Below are 16,561 nucleotides of genomic sequence, written 5' to 3'. Positions count from 1 at the left end.
TCGAGACAGGGTTTCTCTGTGTAGCCCTGGCTGTCCTGGAACTCACTCTGTAGACCAGGCTGGCCTCGAACTCAGAAATCCGCCTGTCTCTGCCTCCCAAGTGCTGGGATTAATAAGCTGAGAAGGCCTGTTTGGCCCCTGCCATGGTAAAATAAACAGGGAAGTAGTCATTTGTCAGAGCTTACACATAAGCTGATCATGTCGGTAATGGAATAATAGTAGATAACCTTGATAATCTTAGATAAAGCCAGTGTGTTTCACTGTAGGGGTGTTTGCTAAAGGGAAGGCTGCCGCAGATCTAGCTCCTCATTTCCTCATAGACACCCCATCATTTCTCTTCAGTCACCTGAGCCCTCATCTGTTACTAAGACTGTATCTTCAACTGGGACACCTAAAGTTATTCTGGCGCAGACCTGTGCCCCTTACCAGCAGCAGTCTCCATCCGTTTTCTGCACAGTCTGTGAGGTCTCAGGGGAGTGGCCACACAGAGGACCACCTGGTGTGTCCAGGGAAATCCTCAATCAAACAAGAAACTGCAGCTAAGGGGAATAACTCAGTCAAGTGCTTGCAAACATAGATTTGATACCCAGAACTCACGGAAGACTCATATACCTCCGAGTGAAGTAGTGTATGCTTGTCATCGCAGAGTTGGGGAGGAGGAGACAGGGAAATCCCTGTGACTCATGGGCTTAACCAGGCTAATGAGAGGCCATGTCCTCCCAAAACTGTAGAGAACATTCTAAGGATGACACTGAAGAGTTATCTTCTGACTTAACCTGTGTGTGCTCCCTCTCCCTCTGTCTGTCTGTCTGCCTGCCTGTGTCTCTCTCTCTCTCTGTGTCTGTCTCTGTCTGTCTCTCTCCCACCCCACCCCCTCCCCCTCTTTCTCACAGAAGCTGACATGCCCAAGTCAACATGAACTGAGAGATGGTGTCATTCAGGGCAAACTGCAGGCCAGACTAAGCAGAATAAACAAGTTATGGAATCAGACGAGCCTGCAGATTCCTTTAGGCAGAGAGGGTAGCGTGAGATGTGTCAGGAAGTTCGTCTACCACCATCTCTCCCTAGGGAGTGGGCGGACTTACAGCATTTGGTACACACCACAGCTTCTGCCCTTGAACTTGTTTATTAAACAGCAGTAATCAAAGCCATTGTTCCCCAGATGTCCCTGATGACTGAGGACTGTCTTAAGGCCCTTGATTAAACAGGAAGCAGCAGAAACACAGTAAAGAGAGAAAAATACGTGGATTTTATATGATCAACAAATTCCCTGACTTTGTTTATCCAAATGTAATGTAAATCTTTAATTGTGTTTACTTTATTATGAAACTGTAATCTGTATCTAATTCATTAAGCTAGCAGAGATAGGTTTTGACCTTTGACTCTCACTTTTTAATGCTAGTCAAATGTTTCAAATTAGTATTATTTATATGCAACTCCTACGACAATCTTTAGATCACTATATATTCACATTTCGGTGGCTTCACTGTTCAAAGGAGTTGGGAATATAAAAATTAAAAGCGTACACAGTCATACAGAAGGAAATACATTTCATAACCAAAGATTTTTTTGTCTATATAGGATATTTTAAAAAACTTTCATGTAGCAGTCTTAACATCAATGATTTCCCATGAGAAGGAAGTTGTATTTCCTCTTAGTGTAAAGTCTGCAACAGGCAAATTTGTGGTCCAGACCTTTTTATTGTCATCTAACTGTGCCACATTCCCTCATGTAGTCTCCAGAGGACGTTCAGGAGTCCCTTGCTCTGCAGGGTTTATCCCACGTTGCCCAGTGTCAGGTCACGGGTGGTCTGCAGTGACTCCTTCTGGCTTCTGGAAGGCTCGTCCACCCAGGTAATCAACAGCAGTCTCTGCATAGAAAGGAACACTTGGAGCCAATGCAGCTGCAGCAGCAAACGGTTCTGACTGAGGCTTCAGAGGTCCCAGGGAGGACACTTTTAGCACCAAACACATCTCCATCCCTGACAGGGAAGCTCCTGCTGCCGATGTGCTGGCTCACTTACTACCAGGCAGCCCTCTCATGGGACAACCTTGCCCAAGTGTTAGCCGCTCCTTACTGAATCAGAATGCCCTATCCCTTCTTGTGAATTCCTGCTGAGTCAGTTGCTACTGAGTCAGTTGATCCCCTGCCAGTTGCTACTTTGTTACCACCACATTCCAGTACATTCGTGCAAGTGGAGGCTGTCGGACAACCTCGGTCGTCATACTTAGATACACCATCCACATCCTTTAAGGAAAGGTCTCTGATTAACAGTTAAGCTGGGATGGGTGGCCAATGAGCCCCGAGTCTGCTGCCCTGGTGCTGGGCCCGTGCTGGGATTACGAGGTCATGCCACTATGCACAGTATTTTTATGCAGAGTCTTGGAGCCGAGCTCACATCCTTATGTTGCAAAGCACCTTTACCAATGGCACCTCCTCTGCAGCCCAGAGTGTGGATTCCTTTTAGTTTCTAGTTTTAGACTCTTTTAACCAGTGTGTCAAGAAGTCTTTCAAAACTATGCAGGGTAAGCATTTCCTGCCTATGTGTCTGTCTTCAGCATCAGATCCTGAGTGTCTTGGGGTACAGACATCATTTGTGCCCCTAATGGTTAGCACAGTGTAGAGTAATAGATGTCCAACAAATGTTTAGCTATGTTGTTGAGTGTCCGTTGGTTGGAAAGAAGCGAGATGGAGACTACCTGTCCTGTGGTAGATGACTGGGTACCTCATGCTTAGAACAGACTGGCAGGCTGAGAAATACAGGACTGCCCCCCGCCCCAAGGCCGCCAACATTCTCCACTGAATATTCACATCTCTGACCCCATGTCAAAGGTTACTGAAAGCAGAGCTGGTGTCCTGTCTTCCACATAGAAACACAAACACAAAATCTATTTAGGAACATGCACAGATTTTGTAATGCATTTGGTCTGAAGAATGCCCAATTCCCGTCCCCAGCCTTCCTTTCATGGGCCAAAGCTGACAGTGGATGGCGTCTACTTGACACCCCCATGCTTGGCCTACGACAGGGCTCTCCTGCGTTTTCCACACTCTCCTCCACATTTGGTCTTCTGTTTTTCCACCAGCCTTGAGCTATAGATAGCCTTGGACTTGGTTTTTCAGCCTCTCTTCTTTTGCCTTTGACTCCCTTCCACGAAAAGATGATTGTACAGGCTGGAGAGATGGCTCAGCGGTCAAAAGCACTGGCTGCACTGCCAAAGGATCTGGGTTTGATTCTTAACACTGGCATGGTGGCTCATAACCATCTCTAACTCCAGTTCCAGGGGATCTGATGCCCTCTTCTGACATTTGTGGGTGTCATACATGGTGTACTGAGACATATGGTACACACTGTCTGACATGTCTACGAGGGTCCCAACTACTACAGTATTCCAGGGGTCTGGACTTGTCCCTTGCCTGGCACTCTGACATAACCTTGTGGATCCTAACTTAGTTCCCTCCCTAGATATCTGTTTCCTGGACTTCCTCTAAGAATGGATCTCAGCCTCTCACTTGAACTTCTCATTATTAACCTCACTACACAATGTGCCACCCAACCATCAGGTTGCTTGAAAGGTCTAGCGGGACCCCATTCTCCATTGCTAAGAAGCCTCCTATTCTGCATGATGGATACTAAGCTATCGGGCATTTCTAATGCCTCTGCTCCTAACTATAGATTACTCTAATCTTGTCTCTTTGAATTATTGTTTAGCTTTAGCCTCCACAGCACAACTATCAAATTGTGCTTTATCTTTCACACATGTGTGTGGGTGTGGGTGTGGGTGTGCGCGTGCACGCGGGCACACAAGTGCTTTCGTGTGGAACATGGTGTATTCATCTGCAGGTACATGCAGACGATCTAGAATCAGGAATCTCTCCACATATTGTTTTAAACAGGGACTCTCACTTTTTACAGAGGTTCTGGGATCCAACTCAAGTCTTCAGGAACTCAAGGCAATCTCTTTACTAACACAGCGTCTCCCTAGCCCACGGTGTTTGTTTTGTTTTGTTTCTTGCAAAGTTGTAACTCGCAGACCCTACCTGCCTTGATCTCCCAGCCTCCTTTGTAGCTGGGTGACTACGTGAGCATATGGGAACCATATGGGAACCATGCTCTGCATAATCAACCCCGAAACCCAAAGCTGGCATGAATTTCTCTCACCTCTTCCCTACCTTGGCCCAGCAAGGAACAGAGAAGTAAAGACAAAACCCTGAGACACCCATGACATGAATACAACCATGGACTCTTGTCCATGAAGACAAAACAAATACAGAAGCTGAGAATAAATACTTAAAAATACAGCAACTTGATGTCACAAAATAAAAATGCAGGTTCGGCAGGTAGAGTCTCTGAAAGTTCACTGACCTTCGGCAGAAATGCTTTCTTTTTTCCTTTTCCTTTTCCTTTTCCTTTTCCTTTTCCTTTTCCTTTTCCTTTTCCTTTTCCCTTTCCTTTCCTTTCCTTTCCTTTCCTTTCCTTTCCTTTCCNCTTTCCTTTCCTTTCCTTTCCTTTCCTTTCCTTTCCTTTCCTTTCCTTTCCTTTCCTTTCCTTTCCTTTCTTTTCCTTTTTCTTAACCCAGTGCCTTGCAAAGGCTAGGCAAGCTTGTTACCATTGGGCCACACCTCCCCCTTTTAAACAGATTTGATAAGCAATGCCCTTAAGTTTGAACTTGCAACAGTACTGAATGGCTCTGAACAAGACCAAAAGGAGGATAAAACTTCTGTTTTTATTCAGGTCACCACACTTGAGACATCCTTGTTTGCGGCTTCAGATGATGGATTAGAAAGAAGCAGAGTTTGAGGGCGTGGCTGCTCCTTGTGCCTCTTAGTAATGTACTACCAGAGAGAGATGATCTCAGGTGAGACATGTCTGTGAGCAAAGGTAGAAAAGCATCCAGCAGCCGAGGGCCTCGGAGTATTGGAAAACATGGCTGCTTCTCTAACCTCAAAGAGTGGGAATTTTCACGAAGCACTCATGGTCATTACAAGGCCTTTTAGATGCTCCAGTGGGACCAGGGGGAGAAAGGCTTGTAGTGGATTAGAGTCAGGGTGCATCATCCCTCCCATGTCCACATCTCAGAAAACCTCAAAGTAGATGCTGACGGGAGAATGGGAGAGATAGGGTATGCGTAAGCATCCGAGCCAGAAAATAGGAATGCTGGGGAACTTGATCCAGCACGGAACTCACATGTGGTAGCTAGCACGTAGAATTCACTAGAAGCAAAAGAAACAACAACAACAACAACAACAACAAAACCACAAGAAAATTGTATTGGCAAGAAAGCCACAGCTGCATCTGGTTAAGGCTCATTATGCCTGTCCTCTGACATGGGCCACGTGGTTTTTAACACTCACATTAGATGTGGCCAGAGAGCATCCAGGTCAGAGTCTGGACTCTGGAAGGCCACCTTCACAGTTCACTCTTCTGCTGGGGGAGCTCATAATTCCTGCTGAGCATCTGCAGGTCCCTGCTGCTGCTACTTGTCCCCGAGTGTCTTGGGTGTGAGCTGTAACTGGTTTTGTTTTTGTTTTTGTTTTTGTTTTTCATTTCTTCTCCATGGTACAAGTTCACCACCCAATACAAGAAAAGGAAGCACTGGTATTTGGAGTGGATTAGAGAAGGGGTGGCAGGTGCTGGATAGTCCTCACAAGGCAAGGGGGGCAGGATAGTGAAGAGCTGTCAGCTGACCCTGCATCAGAGGTAGGCTCCTCCTAGAAATGGCTCTGTCCAACATCTGCTCATCTATCCATTGCCCCTTCCTTTTTCTCAAAAACTGGCATTACTTTTTAAAAGCACACAAGGTACCAAAAGGACCAAATCAAAGCAACGCTTCCAGAACCCAGCACAAAAGCACACCCACAAGAAGACTGATGAGGAAAACCAAAAGATGTAGGGATCTCAACGGGGGAGGTACAGCTGCCTTTGTTCACAGACGGTGACATCTTTTGTGTAGAGAACTTTACAGAGTCGATGCATCTCAGAATGAATAAACGAATACACTTGTCAGGCTGAAAAGCAGAAGTTAGCCATGCAAAGCGTTCATTTCCATACACTCACAGTGAACAATCACAACAAAGATTAGGAAAGCAATTACATTCATAATATCATCACAACAGAGCCAAACACCAAGAAATAAGCACAGCCAAAGACGCAGAAGCTTGTTCACAGAGACAGTAGAGCACTATTGGGAGACATTAAAGAAGGCACAGGTAAGAAATGGAAAAAAAAAAAAAAACCCTCATACTCATGGGTCAGACACTTAAACTTGTTAGAATGCTCTAGACCACTCAAAGTGGTTAACAGATTCAATTCAGAAACAAAACAAAACAAAACCTTTGAAACTCATATGAAATTGCTAAATACTCAAATGATTTTAGGAAAGATCAAAGTTAGAGAAGTCACACTTTCTTATTTCAAACTATAATACAAAGCTACCGTAACTAAAATGGTACAGGACTGGCAAAAGACAAACATAAAGATCAATGGAACAGAAATGGGAGTCCAGAAATAAGTGTCTGCATAACATTCAACGAGGGTTTGACGAATGTAACAAGGATATAAAGTGGGGGAAAGTTCATTGACAAATAGCACTATGCACATTGCCAGTGAGCATGGCATATGGAACCAGTCAGCCTCTTGGAAGCCTTGCTTATCAATTAGAAAGCCACCGGGCTTCTTTGTGCCTTTATTTGCCCATCTGCAAAATGGAGACAATAAGAAAGCCTTCTTCCTAAGGCTATTGGGAGATTCAATGTATTTAAAACATCCTCACACTCCGTTGACTTGATTGCTGCTATCAACAGCAGGACCTAAATACAGAGAGTCCTTCTGGAGGCTCAGTGTTTTGGTTAGTGAAGAGAGACAAAATGGAGCATGGGCTGTTATGGGGATGAAGTGAACGTCACGTTGATACACAGTCCCGTTCCCTTCAAAGTCTAGAAAATTCAGAGTCAAGAGACCCCCAAGGCTGGCGGTGGAGGTGAGGGGTGGGTTCAAAAGAGAGTGTCAGGGAGGAAAAACAAAGGGATCAATTTGCTGTGACTCTTGGATGGGGTAGGGGCTGGCAGTCAGAACAGCCACCTCTCCTGCCTGCTTTGTTCAGAGCCCAGTTGATACTTTGTTGTCACCAGTGAAAAAATAAAGCTCTGGGTGGCTACCGGAGAAGAAAGAGACTTTGCAGCCGGCTGCCTGAATCCCTGATGTTTAGCCCTCTAACTGCAGACAGTTCCTAACTTACAGTGAGTGCATTTAGGAATTTTTTTTTTTTTAACTTTATGATAGTACAAAATGATGCCCATTCCATAGCAAATGTGAATTTGAAATTGTGAATTTGGACGGTTTTTTTAGGCTAGACCTATGTAGTATGATGGCCTCTCCCACAGTCAGGCAGTCCACATGGCTTCCAGCTATCTGTGAAATCTGTGCTCCACAGTGTACTGTGTCACTAAGAGATGGTGCTTGATGGGTGGGGTGTATCAGAGGCATTTCAACCCTTGACACCCCCAGTTACTGCAGGGCTATCAGGACACAAAATTCAAGCTTTTACTGACCCCTTCTGTCACAGCATTGGAGCTGCTTATCAGTGAGTTCCTGTCCCCTCCCCTCTGATCACACTGGGAGACACTGGTTCAAGAGACAGGCTACAAATAGGGCAATAATTCACTCTGACCGTCTCCCCACTTTCTGACTCCCTTCACTGTACTAACCTCCAAAGCCTCTTGTTTTAGCCAATTTTCTCCTCATATAAGAAATAGAATACACAGAATTGTTCTCTATAATGATGTTACTGCCTTCCTCGGGCTTTTTACTGATTCCAGAAGAAATATGATCTGCTTGTGATAAAAAAAAAAAATCAGTTTTATATAAGCGCATCTTTTCAGTTTTATATAAGTGCATTAAAAATTTGCCCAGAGTTTCTTGGGAAAAGCTTTTTTGACAAAATGGAAATGTCAAAATGAAATTAAACGCATTACAGAAAACAGTAGTAATTAGCTACTGTTCCTATTTCAGAGCAAGCTTGGAAGAGAGTTTACATTTGTCCGGTACAAGAAATGATTAACTTTTACAAGGCAAGACACTTCAGTTATCTGACAAGGATAAATTAAAATAGAAATGAACCGGAAAACTCCTGGGGCCTCTCCATAGAAATGTAACTTTCTGCCTTCTTTGGCTTTCCTCTGGTTGATGCTGGGATCTGAACTCATGGAGAGCCGAGGGCGTATGGTGGGCAGGATCCAGGACTCATAGAAATCACCCACTCACTGGGATCACTGGGTGACTCCTCTCATCCCACCCATGCAAAGACATTTCTAAAACTATAAATTCCCTCGGAAAGTAGGCTTCGGCTAGTGCTAATTCTATCCTCCTCCCAGAGAAATCCCAAGACATTTAGAGACACTGTGAATGACTAAGGATGCAGCACACGGCACATGCAGGCCAGCGCACAGGCGTGGGCTGTAGTTGAGAGCCACGGAACCACGGAAGGAGATGGACACAGAGTAGTCCGTCAGGAAAGGGTCCTTCATGACAGGGAGACTGGTTGCTCTAGGCAAACAAGAAGAAACATTCATGATAACAGCGATCCACTCTCCAATTGCCAGAGAAGCTCTGCACACGTACACAAAGGGAAAAGGAAGATTCTTCTTGGGTCTTACGTTACAACTGTCATTTTATAGCACATGGCCAAATATTGAGGTATGTGTGTGTTATAGAAGTGTGTGAGAATTATAGAAGCCATCACAAGCCAGGCAAGAAGGGGAACATAAGCTTTGCATATGTCTTCCAACTCTTCTCCCATTACACACTGAATTACTAGGCTCATTCCCCTGACATCCAGTCACTTTGTACTGTCCCCATTCCCACGGCCTCCCACCTATTGGGCACGGCTGAAGGCTATTCTCAGGAATATTGTAATGTCTAGAGGTAATTTGCCAAGAAGGCAGATCTTAGGTGCTTTTCACACACACATGCACACACACACGTGCACACACATATACCCCCACATGCATATACAACTCTATGAGATGAAAGTATGTTAGTTTGCTTAACCATAGACATCATTTTATAATGTACTATGTGTATTGAGGTAAGTATACCAAAATGTCACACCAAAACCTTAAAGGAAGAAAACAACATCTACTAAAAGAAAGGATAGACTAGTTTAGAGAAAGTACAAGATGAACTAGCAAAAAATGGAAGGAAGGAAATACGGCTCCATAAATGACAAAAATGCAAAACCAAGCACCACAGAATTTCCAGTGAGTTCAATATCAATATCAAGAAAAACACAAAAGTAAGATTTCAACATGCTGAATACAAAAGGAGTCTCCTGAGTGTTTCCTACTGTGCATGAGTGCAAGTATGAGAAGGCACATTCCTCCTCACAGGAGAATGCTGACTTACTCATGGAGGTGTGGTGGGAAGGATGAACCACCCCTGGCAACCCTCACAGTCCTGACTCACTCTTGCAGAAGCCATTGGGGGGTGCAAGACAACTCTCAATGTGGACAGTCAGTGAGGAAGAGCCCGTGAACAGAGTCAAGAATCCTTCCCAATAAACAGTAATAAACTCAGAAAGGAAAACAGGCTGGTTTAAGGTAGGACAACCTGGCAGACACAAAATAAAACGGTGATCAAGGTCACAATCCCAGAGATGAGACAGGATGGCTGCACGCACGCATGCTCTGTGGTAAGAGCCCGAGAATGGAGTTTTATTCTGCAACACCTTCACTAGCAGTCAAGACTTGAGTCTTGAAGCAAGGCCAAGGGATTGCCTTAAAGTTTCACTCATGAAGCACTTTCACTTCTTTTACTAAGACTGCACATTTGCTTGGAAGGCCTTTGGGCAACCCGACATGCTTCTTCACGACTATATGGCATCCATATTCCATTTCCCTGCCACTGGCCAAGACATCCATTTATAACTCCACAAGTCAGCAAATGGCTGCATCAAAGCCAGGCCTAGAAGAAGCCAGCCTAGTGCCTCAGGAACAATAGAGACACAAGACTGTCAGATGAGCAAACAGAGAGCCTGCCTCGCCATCTTAGGGAAGAATAAGGCTGGCTGTTCTGGTGGGTAGCAGACAGCCTGTCATGTCTGATGAAGGGAGATAAGACCTGTGAGAACGGGGGTGATATCAGGAGGCATGGGACAGAACGTAGGCAAACAGGACAAGCAGGAGTTACACAGCCAAACCAGATCGGGGATGAAGAAGGAAGAGGACGGTGATGAGGCGATGGCTACGACCCAGGATGTAGGAACCTTTCCCTCAGGCAAAACTACTCTCACGACTCCTGGTTCTGTGGAGTCTTTCTGACTGAAAGACATAAATAACCAAGGACCAGACTCCGGTCCTGCGATCACTTTGCAGAGTGAGCCTTAAAAAACTCAAGGCATCGGGGCCCCGTTTCCACGTCTACCCTGTCTAAACTTCTGTTCCCATTCTCTTCCTGGTCTTAAGAGGGTAGCTGGCTCCTGGGGTTTATCCACTGAGGCGAGAGGTGAGGTGACCCATGGTCTTTCACTTTAAAGAGTCTTGGAACTTTGCTCTGTGCCTCCTCTTGCATGTGGTTAGGTAATCTCGGTTCAGCAATTAACTTCCTATTCAGGGCAGTTTCTTAAGCTCTGCTTACAATTCCCAACCTGAAGTCTAATGTGACCTCAAAGAACAGAAGAGAGGCCAGGGGAGAGAGGGCAACGATGTCCACTTGGTCCTGAAGACAGGAATGTCGTGATACTCAAGTAGCCAGCGGCTGAGTGAATCTGCCTGGGATGGTCCACATCTGGATGTCCTGCCTCTTTAATTCCCTAGTTCAAGGCCCCTCTCAGAGTACAAGAAGACTTAACAGGACCCTATCACTAACCCAGGAAGGTAAAGGGACAAGGAATTATAATCCCCATCACGTAAATTATCAAGCCAACTAAAAAAATGACAAGTCATACATTTAAAATCATAGATCCCACAGAGATGATGGGGCTTCCGTAAGAACCCAGGGCTCTCGTATCCCAGACACATCTAGCCCATCTCGTACAAAGCACATGCTCTAGTCCAGTGGTTCTCAGCCTTCCCAGTGCTGCAACCCTTTAATAAAGTTCCTCGTGTTGTGGCGACCCCTGACCATATTTATTTTCATTGCTACTTTATAACTGTGGTTTTGCTACTGTTATAAATTGCAATGTAACTATCTGATATGCAGATGGTCTCAGGTGACCCCTGTAAAAAGGTCATTCAACCATCCAACAGGATCTTGACACACAGATTGAGAACTGCAGTGTTAGGTGGTTATGGGGATAATTCCCCATCTTCACTACCTCCTCTCACCCAAGAGAAGTAAGGATGATACATCATCAAGACTGAGAGGAGAAGGCTTCTTGGTGCTTAGAGAGAGCACTAGACAGATGGGGCAGGCCTGTTGTAGGTGAGAGATGAAATGTCTCCCATAGGTACTGGGGCTGTGGGGGACAAGACCTCACTGGAGGAAGTTGGTTCCTGAGGGAGGACCCTTGAGGTTTATCGTCATGTTTCTTGCCCCTTCTCTGTGTCCTGATCCCCCCAATGTGTGCAAGCAGATCTGTTCCTGATCCTATCATCATAATGGGCTATGCTCTCAAATCATAAGACAACATAAATCTCCCTCCACAACTTCCTGTCAAGCCTATGATCTCAGCAGTGAAGAAAAAGGGGAATAATCCAAGGTCCTCATCCAGGAAGGAAGGCAACGCATGAGGGAAGTGTGCACGCTTAAGTCACCTGTGGGTTGGAATCTCTGCACACTCTGTTTCGAACAATGGACAAGCATGGCTGGGTTTGCGTGAATGTCAGGTCTTTAATGTTTAGGAGGGGAAAAGGGCACCCTCCACTTTGGTACTCTCTGTATGTGAAGGACCCTCCTGTCTTCTCTTTTAATCTTCAGAGTTTAGTGTAATCTTCAGTTTTACAGATGAGCGAATTAAGGCCTAGGGAAGTCAAACAAGGAGACTTGGAGCACAAAGCAGGGCTGGCTGGAAAGCCTTGGTCTCCCCCATATGCCACATTAGTAAGGCCATGAACCTCATCTGAGCCATTTAGAAGTTTACAATTAGACTTAACCCCTCTGTTGGGCATAATCACAAGACAGAAAGCATCTGAACTAATGTAGATGCTGAGCAGAGTGGCTAACAGGTCATCTGAGTTATATCAAGTCACACTCGAGTTATAATGATTTACCCCTGTCCCAGCCCAAAGAAGCAAGAGGAAGGGTATGATGGATGCTGATCCATAGGAGGAAGATGGAGAGCTTAGGGAAGAAGCAAGCCACCCTTAGGCATGAGTGTTGGACTTTGAGAGAGAGAGAGAGAGAGAGAGAGAGAGAGAGAGAGAGAGAGAGAGAGAGATTAACATTGTAACATCTCCAGTTCAGATGAAGTTACCCGAAAAATCATCTCATATTTAATGTTTTCATGAATGAGAATTTATGTAAATAAGCTTTTATTAAACATCTTAAAGAACTGCCAGACCAAATTAGAACTGATCTGATATGAAGCCTTACATTTGCTGAATGCATTCAGCAAGACATAGAAGAGTGGTATCCCTCTCTAGATCAAAGAGAAGAATCAAGGTTTTGAATAATGCTAAAGAATAAAAAATATAATAGGAAAAGATCTCCTAAGCAATCTATTTCAGGAACTGTATGGTCGTGACAAGCGGTGTAAGTTTTGTCCCATGGTTAGATGTCCAGTCACAGGTTCTCAAGGTATAGGGCCCACCTAACAGGCAGTACTTGCTGGTTAGAGTTTGTTTTGTTTTGTTTAAAGAATGGCTCAGTTTGCTTAGACAAACAGTATTAACGGAATGGAGGCTGTTCTAATGGAGTCCCTTCTGGTGGGAGCAGGGAGGGAAATTCTAATCACTTGTCCACTGGATTCAAATCTTTGAGTAAACCCAAGAACTCTCTTTAGCAATTCAATCGCGGGGCATTAAGTGAAGACTGGGCATGCGCTCAACTTTCACACACTCACAAAAAGGAGTTTGGCTAGGTCTAATATTCACTTTGTCCTCAGACTTACAAATTACAAGAAGCAGCCCCGAAGAGCCGAGTCTTGCTGCTAATGTGACGTTCCAAGATCAAGAGTTGGGCAGGAGAAAACTGTACAATGGCAGGAGCAAATTATGAAGCATTTAGGGAAAATCATCCCATTTACAAATTAACCTCTAAGTGCTTTGGAGGGCCGTGCCCATGGTCCCATTAATAAAACTATATTGTTTCCAAGATTCAGCCAGTCCTCAAATCACAAAGCCTGAGAAAATTCTAAGCAGCTCTGATAGCTGCAACTCGCACAGAGAAGGCAATGAAGAAACTGCTACAAAACAAAGCACTATTGTGGCCGGTGATGTGGGAGATCAGGAGACCTTTGGCTCATCCCGCACAACTCTGATAGCGTTTGGAGCTGGTCATGGTAACTATTTTCCAAATCTTGAGACGCACGCACTCGCCTCGAGATTTTACCAACAGACCACCACACCGGTGAAACTAACTGCAACGTGGGAAATGTCACCTCCCAGGGATCCCGGGGAGAACCCGTTTCCCATCACCCTATAATTTCCCAGAGTTTGGAAAGAAGCGCCCTTGCAAAGCTTGGCGCGATGGAGTCAGGCGTCCGTGCTCCCGGGCCCATCAGTCACAAGCCGAGGCCGAAGTAGCCGGGCTTTTGCATCTGCATTGCTTTTTGCTCTGGGGAAACGCGAAGTGGGAAAGGGCAGGGTACGCCACACACCGCGGAGAAAGTTCCGCCCTGGGAGTTTGGAGAAATAGATAAGAAACCAAAGAACCCCCTCAAAAAAAACCCCGGCAGGCAGCGGCTCCGGGAACCCCCTCATCCCGCGCTGCGCACCGCACTCACCGCTGTCGCTCGCCCGCGCCGCCGAGCCCGGGAGCCGAGCGTCCCGCCGCTGTCGCATGCCCTCGGGGGAGCGCGACGGGGCAAACAGGCTCGGGCCAGCCAGCAGCAGAAGTCGCGGAGCAGGCAGAGCCGAGCGCCTGCTCTCCAGCGTCCGCGTCGCCGCGCCGGGAGTCCCGGGCAACTTTGGTCGGGCGAAGGGGTGGAGAGGTGGAGGGCGGCCCGGTCCCGCCCGCCAGCCCGCCTGGCCCGTGCATCTGCAAGTTCCCATGGGAGCGCGCCCCCCGCCGGCCAGGCTCGGATTGGCGTGGCAGAGGGCCAGCGGTCCAGGGAGGCGCTCTGCTGAAGCTTGGCTGGGGACCTGGTGCCCAGGGGGCAGCCAGTTCCGAGAGACTACCTAAGGTTCCCTAAGGGGACAGTAGCATCTAGGAGCCCTACACAGAGAGCCGTATCTCAGAAAGATGCCCGGACTGAAACTCATTCCTCTGACTCTCTCTCTATGATGGAAGATACCTATTTGAGGTGTCTGCTGGGAAGCATATCCCTACCCCCACACTACCTGTGGGAGGCAGGCTCTCAGCCAGGACCAAACCTGATATCCTCAAGCCTGAACCCCAAAGCTGCTCTAGAGTTCAGGCAACCCCAGAGGCCAAGAACAGTCACCTTTGTGTTACAACAGGAAACAAAGCCTGCTCAAGCTTCTCGTGGGAGTCGTTTTTGGCCTCCCGCAGTGAACAGTCCCGGATGTGCTGTTTCAAAACGGACCCACCTTTGCTGAAGGCAAAGCAAGGGTAAAAGGCTTCTCTGCCCTAAAATCCAAATTCCGGGTCCCAGCATGCTAGCAGGTGGGCCTTCCTGATAAGCTGAGGAGAAGATACTGTGAAGTCACTCCTAGGCCACCTTGGACACTTGGGAAACTTCTAGAGTGTGGGTTCGGACGTACTTCACCATCTGTTCAATCATGTGCATTCAATGGGACCACTGATGGCTTAGTTGGCCAAGTGCACAAGCTCAGACTGAGTTTGATCTTCAGTCAAGCCATCTTGCCTCGCCCACCCACAAGCCCCGTGCTGGAAAGGTGGGAACAGGACGATCCTGGGTTTTGCTGGTCAGCCTGTCTAGCCCACGGATGAGCTCCAAGCTCTGCTAGAAACCAGGTGGAAAGCAATTGAGGAAGACACCGGAGGTTAACTTATGGGTTTCACACGCATGGGCATGCACACACACACACACACACACACACACAGACTCTTAAGATGAAATTTAAGGATTATCTTCTTTCAACCCTTGTTGGGTCAGGGATGTCTCACTTCTTTGCCAAATATTTTTGTAAGCAAAACCAAATTAAAATTATTACCACTTAGTAAAAAACAAATGAAAACCAGTACCTCAAATGGCAAGCTGGAAGATGACTACTGGAGAGTAACTCAGAACCTTTTAAACAAACACTCACCAAACGGCCTCCTTGTGCTCTTATGTTCCTGGGAAAGCAAGGGGTCACAGCCATGTTTCACAAAGGAAAAGGGGGTTCAGACTGTACAGGAGCTGTGCCCCCCCCCCGCCGCTGCACCCCACGTGTCTTGGTGTTGCAATGCGAGTGCTACACAAAACGTTAAAAAGTAAACAAACAAACAAACAAACAAGAATAAAGGAGACGCAACACAAGATCCAAGGACGAGTTTCCTGCCTGGTTTGTGGAAAGAGGGAGGCCTGTGCTTCTCTATCCACCCTTGGACCTGCAACCATACAGACAAGAATTCACATGCCCTTCGATTTGGGAACAAACTGAACTGAGGTTATGTTGAAATTCGCCGCCCTGGACTAATTAACAATGAGGCTGCCTCCAGAAGCTAGCAGATGTGTGAAAAGATGGGAGGGCATCAAGGGAGGGATGGATGCAAGTGGTACCCTCCGCATGAAGCCGCACCTGGGAGAGGAGATCGTGGCAAGGATAGCAAATGGGAAGGAGAGGGATACGGTTTCTTTAAGACTGTAGCCTCTGGGCATCAGCCATGCCCATTACAAGGCCACAGGCCCGAGAACGTGTGGGGAGCACAAACTGGACTTGGGTGATGTAAAAAGAACAAAAACGAAGACAAAAAGTTGGGTGAGTAGGGAGAAGATCTGGGAGGGGTTGGGGAGAGGAGTAAATATGATTGAAACATATCATACAAAGATCTCAAGGAAGTAACTTCTCTAAAGAGAATAGTCTACTCACAGATCCTGTTAAATACAAAGACATTTCTATCCGGAGAGTTCATCATCTAAAATCAACACCAGTAAGATAACCCTGATGTTAACACAAGTCACCGATGGGGCGGGGATTAGATCTTTACCACTGTAAGGTTCACAAGCACGAAGAATGAATTTAGCAGGGAACAAAGAGCTGTGTCAGCAGTTAGGGATGCATGCTGTCTTCCAGAGGATCATTGTTTGGTTCCCAGGACTTCTGTGAAATGGTTGACAGTCACCTGTAACTCCAACTCCAATCCAGTTCCCTCTTCTTGTCTACTTGGGCATTGGCATGCAAGTAACATCAATAAATACAGACACATGTACATAAATACAAATATTAAAAAAAAATAACTCCAGCACTCAGGAGGCAGAGGCAGGCAGATTTCTGAGTTCGAGGCCAGCCTGGTCTACAAAGTGAGTTCCAGGACAGCCAGGGCTATACAGAGAAACCC

The 16,561-nt window shown here is 46.3% G+C and overlaps 1 protein-coding gene across 2 annotated transcripts in view; it reads right to left on the bottom strand.

Annotated features, from left to right (window-relative positions):
- The window catches only part of Lpar3 (lysophosphatidic acid receptor 3), a 65,389-nt gene extending 51,332 nt beyond the window's left edge, over positions 1–14,057 (bottom strand). Inside the window, exon 1 of one of the 2 annotated variants that reach the window (XM_021196782.2) lies at positions 13,878–14,057. The gene's annotated coding sequence lies outside the window, so the exon portion shown is untranslated. Of the gene's footprint in view, positions 1–1,694; positions 1,767–13,877 lie in introns of those variants that run through there. The other variant, XM_029537772.1, reaches the window with a different exon arrangement.
- Between the last annotated feature and the right edge of the window lie 2,504 nt (positions 14,058–16,561).

The sequence above is a fragment of the Mus pahari genome, chromosome 4, assembly GCF_900095145.1.
Source record: "Mus pahari chromosome 4, PAHARI_EIJ_v1.1, whole genome shotgun sequence".
Classification (NCBI taxonomy): domain Eukaryota; kingdom Metazoa; phylum Chordata; class Mammalia; order Rodentia; family Muridae; genus Mus; species Mus pahari.
Note: the sequence above shows the minus strand (reverse complement) of the source record. Positions and strands in the feature narration are given on the sequence as shown.